Source organism: Myotis lucifugus, unplaced genomic scaffold, assembly GCF_000147115.1.
Source record: "Myotis lucifugus unplaced genomic scaffold, Myoluc2.0 scaffold_328, whole genome shotgun sequence".
Taxonomy (NCBI): Eukaryota; Metazoa; Chordata; class Mammalia; order Chiroptera; family Vespertilionidae; genus Myotis; species Myotis lucifugus.
The window spans coordinates 888,848-903,670 of NW_005871376.1; positions in this window are offsets into that span (position 1 = coordinate 888,848).

Here is a 14,823-nt window from a genome sequence, read left to right on the forward strand (position 1 = left end):
CCCAAGAAATTACCCTCAAAGATCCTCATTTTTGGCCCTCTTTTGCTCCCCGGACCACATCCCGCCTCACAGGGGCGCATGGGGCATTACTTCACACCCAAGAAGTTCACAAGCCAAGATCAGTGTTCGGGGGGGCCCAGGGCCGAGTCCCAGCTCCCCCGAATCTCAAGGGGCCGGCACGCCGCCCCCCCCGCCGCGAAAAGATCATATGCGATTTGACTACCCGCGGCCTCCTGCGGTCGGTGAGCGCTCCTGATCCCGCCGCAGGGTCGTTCGCCGGTCTTCCGTGTATTTCAGGGGAGGGGGCAACTCCCTCACCCACCAAGCCTGCCGGTGAGGATCTCTGCCTGCAAAAGTCTCCCCAGCTGAGCTCAAGATGGGGGAGACGGAGGAGAAGGCAATGAATGACTCACTTCCTAGGTTGACTTTCACGTCTTGGTGCGGGGCGGGGTGTGGGGGGCGGGGGGGGGACGGGGGTGAAGAAGTCCACGCCCTCCTCCTTCCTGATCCTGGGCCGGTAACCAAGGTATCGCCTTTCAACAAGAATCCAGGATCCCCAGGGCTAATGCCCCCCATCTTCCTGACTGTGGCCTTCTGCCCACTCCCAGCTTCTACTCCCGCCTTCCCTCTCCCGGCTCATGGACAGGTACTCGTGAGAAGGTAACCCCCCATTTTGTAAAACTACTATTTGGAATTCTCTGCTATTTTTTAGACGGCCTCTTATTCTAAAAAAATAATAACTTTATGCCCGACCGGTTTGGCTCGGTGGATAGAGGACTGAAGGGTCCCAGGTTTGATTCCTGTCAAGGGCATGTACCTTGGTTGCGGGCACATCTCCAGTGGGGGGTGTGCAGGAGGCAGCTGATCAATGTTTCTTACTCTCTATCCCTCTCCCTTCCTCTCTGTAAAAAAATCAATAAAAAATATATTTTTAAAAATAATAAAATAGTAACTTTGCTCTCTAGCCTGCTTTAGCCTGCTTCAATGATGAGGAAGATGAACTTAGCTGTCTGACCTTGTAGGCCAGAGACTAGATACTCCCGTGCTCTCAATGCCATGCCAGGTGCATTTTTTAATTGGATAGAACCGTGTTGTTTTCAAGGCCACCAACGAGATAACCACTAAGCACACGTAGGGCTGGCTCTTTAATAAAAAAGGGAAGTTCTGCTTGTAGCTTGGCCCAGAATTTGAAAGGCATTTTTCTTTGTGCCCTCCTGTAATAATAAAGTGTGACTCCAAACTCTCTGAGCATTGCTTGATGTATTCCGGTTCTCTGTAACACTCAGACATCACCCACCCAGAGCAGCTCAGTAAGGCAGGAGGTTTCTGGGTCAGGGGCTTGATCTTAGCATCTCAGTAGCTAGGTGGCTGGCTCAGAGCAAAACCCCAGTGAACAAGGGTGGATAGAATGAAGGACACAGAGGTCAGGACCAGTGGGTCTGATTTCAGGTCACCAGGAGGCTTCCACACCTCCCCCATCACAACCTCACCTATCCTGGTAACTCCCGGTCCATCCTGTGGCTTGTGGTCTCAGGTTCTCATGCCCTCTCATCTCAACCCCACTGTTCCCTCCTGCTGCCGGGCAAGCTGGAGGAACCCACTGCAGCCTCTCTTCTGGATTTTCTTTTCCTCTTAGATTCTTTTAAATCTTTATTGTTGAAAGTATTACTTATGTTCCCCCCCCCCCCGCCCGCCCCCCTGGCCTTCACCACCCTATTTTCTGTGTCTTTTGTTGATCCCTTCCCACCTTCCCCTGCAGTCTGTTCCATGCTTCTGTGTTTCTGGATCTATTTTGTCCATCAGTTTATTTTGTTCATTAGATTCCACATATAACTTAGATCATGTGATACTTGTCTTTCTCTTACTTGTCTTTCAATTACCATAATGCTCTCTAGGTCCCTCCCAGGCTGGCTCAAAAGGCAAGAGATCCTTCTTTTTTACTGCTGCTTAGTATTCCATGGTGTAAATGTACCACAGCTTTTTTATCCACTCATCTACTGATGGGCACTTGGGCTGTTTCCAGATCTTAGCTATTGTAAATTGTGCTGCTATGAACATAGGGGTGCAAACATTCTTTCTGATGGTGTTTAGGGTTTCTTAGGATATATTTTTAGAAGCAGAATCACTGGGTCAAATGGCAGTTCCATATTTAGTTTTCTGAGGAAACTCCATACTGTTTACCATAATGGCTGCACCAGTCTGCATTCCTGCCAGCAGTGTACTAGGGTTCCCGCTTCTCCACATCCTCACCAGCACTTGTCATTTGTTGATTTGTTGACAGTAGCCATTCTGACAGGTGTGAGGTGATACCTAATTGTCATTTTGATTTGCATCTCTCTGGTGATCCATGACTTTGAGCATTTTTTCATATGTCTCTTGGCTACCTGAATTCCACTTTGGAGAAGTGTCTATTTAGGTCCCTTGCCCATTTTTTTTGTTTTGTTTTGTTTGTGTGGGTTTTTTTTGTTGTTGTTCTTAATCCTCAACTGAGGATATTTTACCATTGATTTTTAGGAAGAGTGGAAGAGAGAGGCAGAGACAGAAACAGCAAAGTGAGAGACCACACATTGATTGGTTGCCTCCAGCCCGAGCCCTGACCAGGGCCCAGGCCAGAGAGGAGCCTGCAACCGAGGTATGTGCCCTTGACCAGAATCAAACTTGGGACCCTTCGGTCCATAGGCCGATGCTCTATCCACTGACCCAAACTGGCTTGGGCAGTTTACCATTTTTCAATTGGATTGTTTGTCTTCCTTTTGTTAAATTGTATGAGTTCCTTATATGTTTTGGATATTAACCGTTTATCAGATGTATCATTGCTAAATATGTTCACCCATACAGTGGGCTCCCTTTTTGTTTTGTTGAGGGTTTCTTTTGTTGTGCAGAAGCTTTTTATTTTGATGTAGTCCCATTTGTTTATTTTCTCTTTAGTGTCCTTTGCCATAGGAGATGTATCCATAAACATATTGCTATGAGAGATGTCTGAGATTTTGCTGCCTATGGTTTCTTCTAGGAATTTTATGGTTTCACGATTTACACTTAAGTCTTTTATCCACTTTCAGTTTATTCTTGTGTATGGTGTAAGTTGGTGGTCTACTTTCATTCTTTTGCATGTACCTGTCAAATTTTCCCAACACCATTTATTGGAGAGACTCTTGACTCCATTGTATGCTCCTACCTCCTTTGTCAAATATTAATTGAGTGTAATGGCTTGCGTTGATTTCTGCGTTCTCCATTCTGTTCCATTCATCTATATGCCTGTTCTTATGCCAGTACCAGGCTGTTTTTATTACAGTGGCTTTGTAGCATAACTTGACATCTGGTATTGTGATTCCTTCAACTTTGTTCTTCTTTCTCAAAATTGCTGGGGATATTCGGGGTCTTCTTTAGTTTTAGTTCCATATAAATTTTTAAAGTATTTATTCTTTTTTTTAATATATATTTTTTATTAAGATATTACATATGTGTCCTTATACCCATGTTACCCCCTACCCCCCCCCCCCCCGGTGTCCGTGTCCATTGGGTAGACCTATATGCTTGCATGTAAGTCCTTTGGTTGATCTTTCCCCCTTACCCCCACCCTCCCCTATTTTCCCTCCAAGGCCTGACAGTCCAATCAATGCCTCTCCGTCTCTGGATCAGTCCCTGTTCATCAGTTTATGCTGTTCATTATATTCCACAAATGAGTGAGATCATGTGGTATTTATCCTTCTCTGACTGGCTTATTTCACTTAGCATAATGCTCTCTAGTTCCATCCATGCTGTGGCAAATGGTAAGAGTTCCTTTTTCTTCTTCCTCTTCTTAAAGAATACCTCTCAGCATTTCATATAATGCTGGTTTGGTGGTGATGAACTCCTTTAGCTTTTTCTTATCTGTGAAGCTCTTTATCTTACCTTCAATTCTGAATGATAGCTTTGCTGGATAAAGTAATCTTGGTTGTAGGTTCTTGGCATTCATCACTTTGAATATTTCTTGCCACTCTCTTCTGGCCTGCATGGTTTCTGTTGAGAAATCAGCTGACAATCGTATGGGTACTCCCTTGTAGGTAACTGACTTTTTTTCTCTTGCTGCTTTTAAGATTCTCTCTTTGTCTTTTGCTCTTGGCATTTTAATTATGATGTGTCTTGGTGTGGTCCTCTTTGGATTCCTTTTGTTTGGGGTTCTCTGCACTTCCTGGACTTGTAAGTCTATTTCTTTCCCCAGGTAGGGGAAGTTTTCTGTCATTATTTCTTCAAATAGGTTTTCAATATCTTGCCCTCTCTCTTCTTCTGGTACCCCTATAATTCTGATGTTGGTACGCTTGAAGTTGTCCCAGAGGCTCCTTACACTATCTTCGTATTTTTGGATTCTTTTTTCATTTTGTTTTTCTGGTTGGGTGTTTTTTGCTTCTTCATATTTCAAATCTTTGACTTGATTCTTGTGATCCTCTGGTCTGCTGTTGGGAGTCTGTATAATATTCTTTATTTCAGTCAGTGTATGCTTAATTTCTAGTTGGTCCTTTATCACAACATCGAGGGTCTCACTAGATATCTTGAGGATCTCACTACATTTATCGGCGGTTTCCACAAAATTCTTGAAAAATCTTAGAACCGTGGTTTTGAACTCTATATCCAGTCATTTGCTGTCCTCCATTTCTGTCATTTGTGACCTGTTTCTTTGTCTTCGCATTTTGTCTGCTTCCCTCTGCACTTTACTTTCGTAGCTCCTCTGAGTCTGTGTGCTCTTCTCTTTCCTTCTAGTTGTAGAATTTCCACTCAGCCAGCCTTCCTGTGGTTCTGGATGATGACCGTTCTGTCTTTTAGTTGTATTTTTGAAGTTGTTGTCGGAGGCAGCAATTTCTGGGTGTTTACCTATGTCACCATCTTGGTTTCTCCGCTCTGCCTTTCAATTTGTTTGGCATATGTTCTCATATAACATGATGTCCAGAGGAGAGAGAGCTCCAGGGCTGGCTAACTGAGTGGCTCAATGGTCATCAGGGTCCAATGTCCTTTCAGCCTTTCGGCTCCACCATCCCCCCATGCTGGGTTGTCCTCATGATTAATTCCTCATGGTCACAGGATAGCTGCAGCTGCTCCAAGTATCACAGACTCATTCAACAACGTACATAAGGCTCAAGCCAAAGTTGTTCCATGAGCTCCAAGGCCAGTTGACAAGAGGTGAAGACAGGACTGAAAGCCGAAGGCCACACTCCTGACTCACGTCCTGCTCTCCTAAAGTATTTATTCTTGATCTGTGGAATATGCTGTTTGTATTTTAATAGGGGTTGCATTAATCTAGAGATTGCTTTGGGTAATATGGATATTTTAATGATGTTGATTCTATCAATCCTTGAACACAGTATATTTTTCCACTTGTTTATATCTTCCTCTATCTCTTTTTTCCAACATCCTGTAGTTTTCTGAGTACAAGTCTTTTACCTCCTTAGTGAACTTTATTCCTAAGTATCTTAATTTTTTGTTGCAATGGTAAATGAGATTGTTTAGTTTCTTTTCTGAGAATTCATTATTGGTGCATAAAAAAGCCATCGATTTATGGTGTTGATTTTTGTATCCTGTTATATTCCTGAATTAATTTATTAAATCTAGTAGTTTTTTGGTGGCATCTTTAGGGTTTTCTAGGTACAATATCATGTTGTTTGTGACAAGTGTGAGGTGATACCTAATTGTCGTTTTAATTTGCATCTCTCTGTTGCAGAGTGGTGCAGCCAATGTGGACGCCTTTTATTTCTTCTTCTTGTCTGATCACTGTGCCTAGGACAGTGATGGCAAACCTTTGGAGCTCGGTGTGTCAACATTTTGAAAAACCCTAATTTAACTCTGGTGTCGTATCACATATAGAAATTTTTTTATATTTGCAACCATAGTAAAACAAAGACTTATATTTTTGACATTTATTTTATATATTTAAATGCCATTTAACAAAGAAAAATTAACCAAAAAATGAGTTCATGTGTCACTTCTGACACACGTGTCATAGGTTCGCCATCACTGGGCTAGGACTTCCAGTACTATCCTATCTAATAGAGAAACATGGTAATTGACCATACCTTCGCTATGCTTCCCATTGGATAATCAGGGTGATATGCAAATTAACTGCCAACAAAAACGGCGGTTAATTTGCATACCTAGGCGCAATGCTGGGAGGCAAAAGGGGAAGGACAGAAGAAGCCGCCTGCCGCTGACGGTGATCGGAAACCCAGGCAGCAGGCAAGAGCCGGGTGGCAGGGCAAAGGCGGCCCAGGAGACGGACAAGCCACCCGCCCGAGGTCCCAGGCTGCAGCCACCCGGAGAAGCTGCCAGCCCTGTGGTCCAGGGCGCCAGCAACTGTGGCCAGGGAAATAGGTTCCCTCTTCTCCTACTGCAGTCATTACTTCAATATTCCCCTTCCAAATTTCTCTCCTGTGCTGCAACCCAACTCCACTTTTCATCGGAAGGATATGGAACAGAGAGAGCAGTGTTAAAAGCTTACATTTTTAAGCCAGTAAGGTTGGTGCTTAAACATATAAATGGAAAACTAGAGTCCTTAAGGTAACAAAGGCTACAAAGACAGGGACAGCGCATGACCTATTATATCCAGCAATCCATTAAGGAACTGAAAACTTTGCAATGATGACAATTAGTGAAGATATGAATCAACTAAAATAGTTGACAGGGACAATTCTTCCATCTTTGAAAATATCTACATCAAATCTGTTTAAATTGATTTTCATCTGCATAATATAACACATTCTGACAAGACGACCACCACCACTAATGTGGTCAGTGTTGTGCTGATAAATGTTTAATAACTGAGAGATCCCCCTCCCCGAGTGCACAAATTTTTGTGTACCGGGCTACTAGTCACTATATATAAAAGGCTAAAAAGCTAAGTGTCTGTCCATCTGATCGGTAGCTATGACGCATACTGACCACCAGAGGTCAGATGCTCAACGCAGGAGCTGCCATGATGCGCACTGGCCATTTTAAAATAAACAGCACCACGGAGATGGCACTGACAAACCAACACTCGGCTTCCCCCAAGTGGGACATAGGCCCTGCCACCACCCGAGTGACACTCCACCAAATTGATGCCAATGCTGCCAAGACCCCATGCCACAAAATGCGGCCCACAGCCCAGCCCAGCCCAGAAACAGTGGCTGTGGGCACCAGATAATGATGTCACATAGCAATGCCCGGCTTCCTCTCCCTAGCAACTAGCCTCCTTAGAGTTTCTTCAGCCCAGGAACCTGACTTGCTTTAGAGCCAGGTGCAAACATTTTACAGTTTAACCAAATGTTTGTGAAGCGTTTTCCCATGCCTCATCTCATTTGATCCTCACAGAAGTCCCAGAGTAGGTAGATAGGAGACTGGTAGAATCCTATTTTCTTTTCATTAGCCAGAAAAACAGAGATTTAGAAAGTTTATAAACTTAACCCAGCTGAAAAGAAGAAATGGTCGACCTTGAAAATGACTTCAGGTTTTCGCACTGTGCAGAATTATAGTCAAACACTGCTACAGTTAAATATTTTATTCTTTGTTTTCCCTGCGTGATCTACAATAATAATCTACTTCGTGTTGATATTTACTGATGTGTTGCTGACAATTACCTGAACAAGAAGTTGGGGTGCTTCACTGGGTTGGAAAAAGTTTAGCTAAATCAGAAAGCAGGTGTAATTAAGTAAGTTTATTCTATATCTATAAAAGGCTAAGTTGACTCGCACATACACGATATATATAAAGCTCTCGCTGGCACCAATTGCATGCATGTGTTTTGATCTGTCATTATCAATCATGAATTTTGTTGACAGTTATAGAGAAAGGGTGAATAGGTGCCCGGTAAATAATGCATGATTCTTCGGCATGTTCAAAATATCCATGACTAAAGGTATGACAAGGGCAAACAGTACTCGCCATAGACGTAAGGAATCCAGTAAGGAATATTACTGGACACCTAATATTTACCTGACCCTGATGTAGATGCTTTATATCCATTGTCTTATTGGACAATAAGGTGAGGAGGTATTAGTAGCCCATTATTGCAGATTCAGAAAGCTGAGGCCCTGAAAGATAATGACACTTGCTCAGGTGAGGTTCCTACCTTTCAATAATTGAACTCCAGCTCTTCTTATTCTAGATTCTGCTTTTTCTCTCCACTGTGATAAGTCACTGAAAAGCTCACCCAGACAATGGGGCCCAGGCTGCACACTTTTGCATAGAACACTATCGCCTCTGTGTGGGAGGGGCCCCACCTTGTTTCATTTCTTTATTCAAGGTTCCAAGGAAAGAACCTTGCCCAGTGCCTGACAAACCATGTGCTTGGTAAATGTTGGCTGTTCAAGTGAATGAATGAATTCTGTTGCTCAGAACATGCACACGGTGCCACGGAGGGTCCTGAATGCTACCCACTGTCACTGGGAATACTGAGAGCTCCCTTTGCCCGTGAGAACAGAGCTGTCCTGCTCCATCCAGATGCCCCGACAGCAGGTCCTCAGGCTGTGGCTCTCCGTGTAAGGTAGCTGGTCAGGGAGGTGGCAATAAAAAAAGCCAACTCTGGATTTCCCAAATCCCTCAATTCCTGTCTATTGCAGCACCATTGTACAAGACAGGGCGAAAAGGATTGTCTACCTGGTACAAGTCAGGTGTGGTCAAGAGGGAAAGTTCATCCCTTTTGTCCATTCTCCACTTCCTGGGCATTCCTATAAGAATCCCTCTCCCACCATGCTTCTATCTGCTATTGTTCTAGGACAGTGATGGCAAACCTTTTGAGCTCGGCATGTCAGCATTTTGAAAAACCCTAACTTAACTCTGGTGCCGTGTCACATATAGAAATTTTTTTATATTTGCAACCATAGTAAAACAAAGATTTATATTTTTGATATTTATTTTATATATTTAAATGCCATTTAACAAAGAAAAATCAACCAAAAAAATGAGTTCGCGTGTCACCTCTGACACGCATGTCATAGGTTCGCCATCACTGTTCTAGGAGAATCTTACATTTAGATTAACAAGAGCAAAGGTCTTTGCACAACAGTACCAATGAGGAGCAGTTTCATTACTATCAAACAGATAGGAAGAATTGAGAGTTTTTTTTCAATATTTTTCTTATCAAAGAAGATATCAATCCAAGCATTTTATTACAATTCAATTAAAAGGTGTGATTTTCTTCAAATAAATTATTTGTATTTCTTATCAAGGTGAATTCTTTGTACTGTAACCCTGATGAATTAGATCCTCTAGTAAATGCATTTTTAACTGGCTGTTTCTGCTAAGGGTTTCTAATTATCCAGACATAAATTTATTTTATTTATTGTAGCTTAATCCTTAGGATTTTTAAACTATGCAATCACATTAGAGGAAAAAATTGCGATTATTTTACTTTCTCCCTTCCAAGAGTCTTGCCTTTTATTTTATTTTTCAAATTTTTTTTTTATTTTGGATTAATTTAAAATTTTAAACAGCTGAAAAGACAGTACAGAGGATTCACCTGTACTCTTCACCTAGCTTCCGCTAATATTAACATCTTACATAATAGCCATGGAACATTGCCAAAACTAAGATATTAACATCAATATAATTAGTTTTCCTTTGTTGTTGTTATTATTACTACTATTATTATTACTATTATTATTAATGCTATTCCACCCGTTTTTCTCTAATTTTTTTCTGTTTTAGAGGCCATATTGCAGTTAGTCTGGGACCCTCTTTTTTATTATTATTAATTTCAGAGAGGAAGGGAGAGGGAAAGAGAGATAGAAACAATGATGAAAGAGAATCATTGACTGGCTGCCTCCTACACCCCCTCCATTGAGGATCGAGCCCAAAAACCAGGAATGTGCCTTTAACCAGAATCAACCTGGGACCCTTTAGTCCACAGGCCAATGCTCTATCCACTGAGCCAAACCAGCTAGGGCTTTGGGTTTTTGTTTGTTTGTTTTTAGTCTGCGATCTTCTTAAATGCAGATTCTGCATTTTATGAAATATCTTAAATATTATTTATTTATAATTATTCTTTTATTTTTCAATTACAGTTGACATACATAATTATGTTAGTTTCAGGTGTACAGCCCAGGGATTAGTGATTACATAACTTATTAAATCATCATCCCAATAAATCTTACACCATACATAGTTATTAGAATATTATTGACTATATTCCCTAATCTATACTTTACATCCCATGACTATTCTGTAACAATCAATTTGTACTCCTTAATCCCATGATCCTTTCACTCATCTTCCCAACCCCTCTCCCATCTGGCAACTATCAAAATGTTCTCTGTATCTATGAGTCTGTTTTAGTACTACTTGTTAGTTTATTTGGTTTTTAGATTCAGTAGTTGATACATATGTATTTATTGACATTTGTTAGTTTGTCAACAAATTTTTATCTTTCTTCATATTTTTATCTTTTCTTTTTCTTCTGCTGCTTAAAGAAGATCCTTTAACATTTCATTTAATAACTAGAGGCCCAGTGCATGAAATTCATGCATGGCAGGGGGGGGGTCCCTCAGCCCAGCCTGCACCCTCTCCAATCCGGGATCCCTCGGGGGATGTCCAACTGCTGGTTTAGGCCCGATCCAACTGGCAATGGAACAACCCTCTTGCAGCTGGGACTGCTGACTCCTAACCACTCACCTGCCCGCCTACCTGATTGCCCCTAACCCTTCTGCCTGCCTGCCTGATTGCCCCTAACTGCCCTCCCCTGCTAGCCTGATCACCCCTAACCACCTCTTCCTCATCCCCTGCCACTGTGGCTTTGTCTGGAAGGAAGGCAGGATGACTGAAAGATGTCCAGTTGACCCAGTCTAATTAGCATATTACCCTTTTATTAGTATAGATGGCTTGATGATGAACTCTTTTAGCTTTTTCTGTGTGGGAAGCTCTTTGTCCTTCAATTCTAAATGATAACTTTGCTGGGTAATCTTAGTTGTAGGGTCCTTGCTTTTCATCATTGAATATTTCTTAAAAATCCCTCTGACCTGCAAAGTTTCTGTTGAAAAATCAACTGACAGTCATATGTGAACTCCCTTGTAGGTAACTAACTGCTTTTTCTGGCTACTTTTAAGATGATCTTTGTCTTTGACCTGCCTTCTTTGGGTACATTTTATTTGGGCTCTCTATGCTTCCTGGACTTGTATGCCTATTTCTTTCATCGGGTAAGGGGAATTTTCCTTCACTGTTATTTTTTAAATAGGTTTTCAGTTACTTGCTCTCTCTCTTCTTCTTCCAGCATCCCCATGATGCAAATGTTGGTATGCTTGAAGTTGTCCCAGAGGCTCCTTACACTATCCTCATTATTTTGGATTCTTTTTTCTTTTTGCTGTTCTGATTGGGTATGTTTTGCTTTCTTATCTTCCAAATCTCTGACTTCATCCTCAGCTTCATCTACTCCACTGTTGATTCCCTATAAATCATTCTCCATTTCAGTTAGTGTAGCCTTCATTTCTGGCTGGTTCTCTTTTATGTTTTCTACCTGTTTTTATGTTCCCTATCTCTTTGTTGAAGTTCTCACTAAGTTCATCTACTCTTCACCTAAGTTAATTGTGCATCCTTACATGTGCCATGTTTTGAACTGTGCATCTAGCAGATTGCTTGTCTCCATTTTGTTTAATTCTGTTTCTGGAGCTTTGTTCTGTTCTTTCATTTGGAACATGTTTATCTCTTCATTTTGGCAGCCTCCCTGTGTTTGTTTCTATGTATTAGGTAGAGCCAGGCTTGGTAGAGTGGCCTAATGCAATAAGTGTTCTGTAGGTCCAGTGGCACAGCCTCCCTGATCGCACAAGCTGGGCACTTGAGGTGCACCACCTGTGTGAGCTCTGTACACCTGCTTCTTGTAATTGAGTCTTGATTGCTGTGGGTATGTCAATGGGACTGATTTACCCCAAAGCCAATTGACTGCAAAGATTGGGATCACAGACCACTGATCTCCAACTACTGTGGAGAATCAACTGTGCAGGGGCTCACCCCACAGAGCAGGACTTACTTCAGTGGGGCTCTGGTGCCCACTGAGTCTGCTCCTTGAGTGTGTTGCTTGTGGAGGTGGTTAGGTAGTGGTGCTTTGAAATGGTCTGAAGCTGTCCACTGGATGTGCTGACTCTGAGGCCTCCTGGGAGGTGCAGACCCAGGTCAACTGCCACTTGTGTTCTGCCCACAGACACCCAGCATGAGCTACAAAGTAGTCTGCAGATGGTTGCTATTTGTGCTGGGTTTGGAAGTGCCCAGGCAAGGTCAACCTGTGAACCATAGTGGGCTGCCACTAGTGCCATATGTGAGGCCACTTAGCAAGAAGTACAGGGCTTACTGAGGCCAGATGCTGCTTACTTGGGAAATTTTAGGAAAAATCTGAAGCATGAGCCAAGACAGGCCATTCATATGGAAAAGCCACTGGAAAGAGGAGCTCAGGTGGACCCAAAAGTTGGGTAGAGTGGATCCTCAGGGAATCACCAAGGCAGAGCAAACAGTGTGAGCCAGGTTGATGGCTCCTCATGGGGAATCTCAGCAGCTGATAAATCCCTCCCAATTTTTATCCCCCACACTTGGGTGTGGGACCAGCCTGTTCAGCATTTGCACTTCTCCTACCAGTCTTGAGGTGGCTTCTTTAATGTCCTCGTTCTAGAACTTCTATTGAGCCAGATTTCAGGTGGTTCTGAATGATGGTGGTTCTGTAGTTTAGTTGTAATTTTGATGTGGTTGTGGGAGGATTCGAGTACCACATTTACCTACACTGCCATCTTGACTGGAAGGAAGTTGCTTTTTATTTTTGTTTCATGTCTTATTGCATATGCTAGAACTTTCAGTACAATGTTCAATGATGGTTTGAGAAGGTAGGCATTTTGGTTTTGATTTGGTTTCATTAGGAAGGACTAAAGGCCTTTCACCGTTACTAATGACATTGGTTCTTGTTTTTCAACAGAAAATTTTATTGTGATATATGCATCCCCCTATTCTGATCTGTTTTAAGAATAAGAATAAGTGTTGCCACCTCTTTCTTCTGCCATTCCTGGTGCTGCTCCTGTGCTTGATTGGTGTGGATCTGGTACCTTTTTTGTGAAGTGACAGTTAAGGAGACTCCAGCACTTGCCATGGCCAACAAAAGTGCAAGGAAGGAGTCAAAACTGAGAACAACTATCATATTAATTTGAAGGTGGCAGAGCAGGATGGTTCTGTGGTGCCATGCAAGACACCACTTAGTAAACTAATGAAAACCTGTTGTGAATGGCAGGGTTTGTCAATGAGGCAGATCAGATTCCAATTTGACAGGTAACCATTCAGTGAAACAGACACATCTGCACTGTTGGAAATGGAGGATGAAGATAGAACTGATAATGTTCCAGCAGCAGCAGATAGGAGGTGTCTGGTGAAAAGGGAACTCCTACTTTACTCCGGAACTCTGTTCCTTCAGACCAAGACATTTTCAATTAGAAAACCACAATTTTGTTTCACCACGTTCTGACTGCTACAGTCAAGTTCTCTCTATTTTTTCATCTTCCCCTTTTTTCCCTTTCCTGTACATAAAATAACTGATGTATGTGCACAGCATTTTCATTTTTTTAACTAAGTGGACAATGGTATGTTTTGATCAACATCAAATAGAGATGGGATGGGGAAAAATACTGGTTCTGTGGAAATGCCCCTTTCTCTATTAGTGGCATGCTCATTCAGCACTTATCTTTATATTCCAGCAAGTTATGTTTTTTCATTTATCACTGTAAACTAGGGACAATGTTACAAATTTTTTGTATGTAGCTTATATGTAGGATAATCTGTGTTTTAATAGGAATAAATTACTCTAAAAGAAATAAAACCTAGATACTCTTCCCTTCAAGTCAAGCATCTTGTTATTTAAATAAACTTCTTGTTTAAAATGAGAGTGGGATGGGAAATGATGAGAATAGGTATTTAATTTTGCTAAATGCCTTTTCAGTTTCATTGGGACTATATGATGTTTTATTTAGACTACTAATATGGTACATTATTGTTAGTCACAACACCTTCATATTCTTGGATAAGACCTTAATTTACATTTTCCAAGGTGCCTATATATATATATATTTTTCTTTTTCCCTCTGTTGAGTTTTATTAAAAGCCTGTGAGGAAGTGACTATCTCTTATAGGGATGAATGGGAATTGACTAGAAGGGGCAAAGTGGATTTCCTGGGGTGGTGGAAACTTTCTGTCCCGATTGGGTAATGATTACATATGAGTATACAGTTGTCAAAGCTGAAGTGGAATCCTCAAGTGAGCTGTTTACTGCATATATGAGTAAACAGTGGCACAGCTGTTGAGTTATGCAGTATGAGAGTTTCTGTCCTTTTCCATAGAGACCCAAGAGGGGAGGTGACAGCCGCAGTTCACACAGCTGGATGATGTTTAATCATATTAGAATCCAGGACTCCTGATTTACATTCGAGGACCTTCTCCACCATAGTTACAGATCCAGCAAAAGCTGAATGGTCTCAGATGAGAAGACTGAGTAAGTTAAAGTTGATGCCCTGGCCATGTAGCTCAGTTGGTTGGAACACGATCCCAATATGCCAAGGTTGCAGGTTCCATTCCCTCATGGGGGTACATGTAAAAGCAGCCAATGAATGTATAAATACGTGGAACATCAAGTGTCTCTCTCTCTCTCTCTCTCTCTCTCTCTCTCTCTCTCTTTTAATTGTCACTGATCTCCTTTTACTTTTAAAAATATATAACCTCGGAGGTGCTTCCCACATGTGACCCAGCCTGGCCACTGCCTCGTCACTCCTTCGGCGAGCTCAGTGGCCAATGGTCCTTGCAGAGGCCCAAGTTATCTTAAAGACCATAGTCACGGATTGACAGAGAAGGGAAGAGCAATTTCTA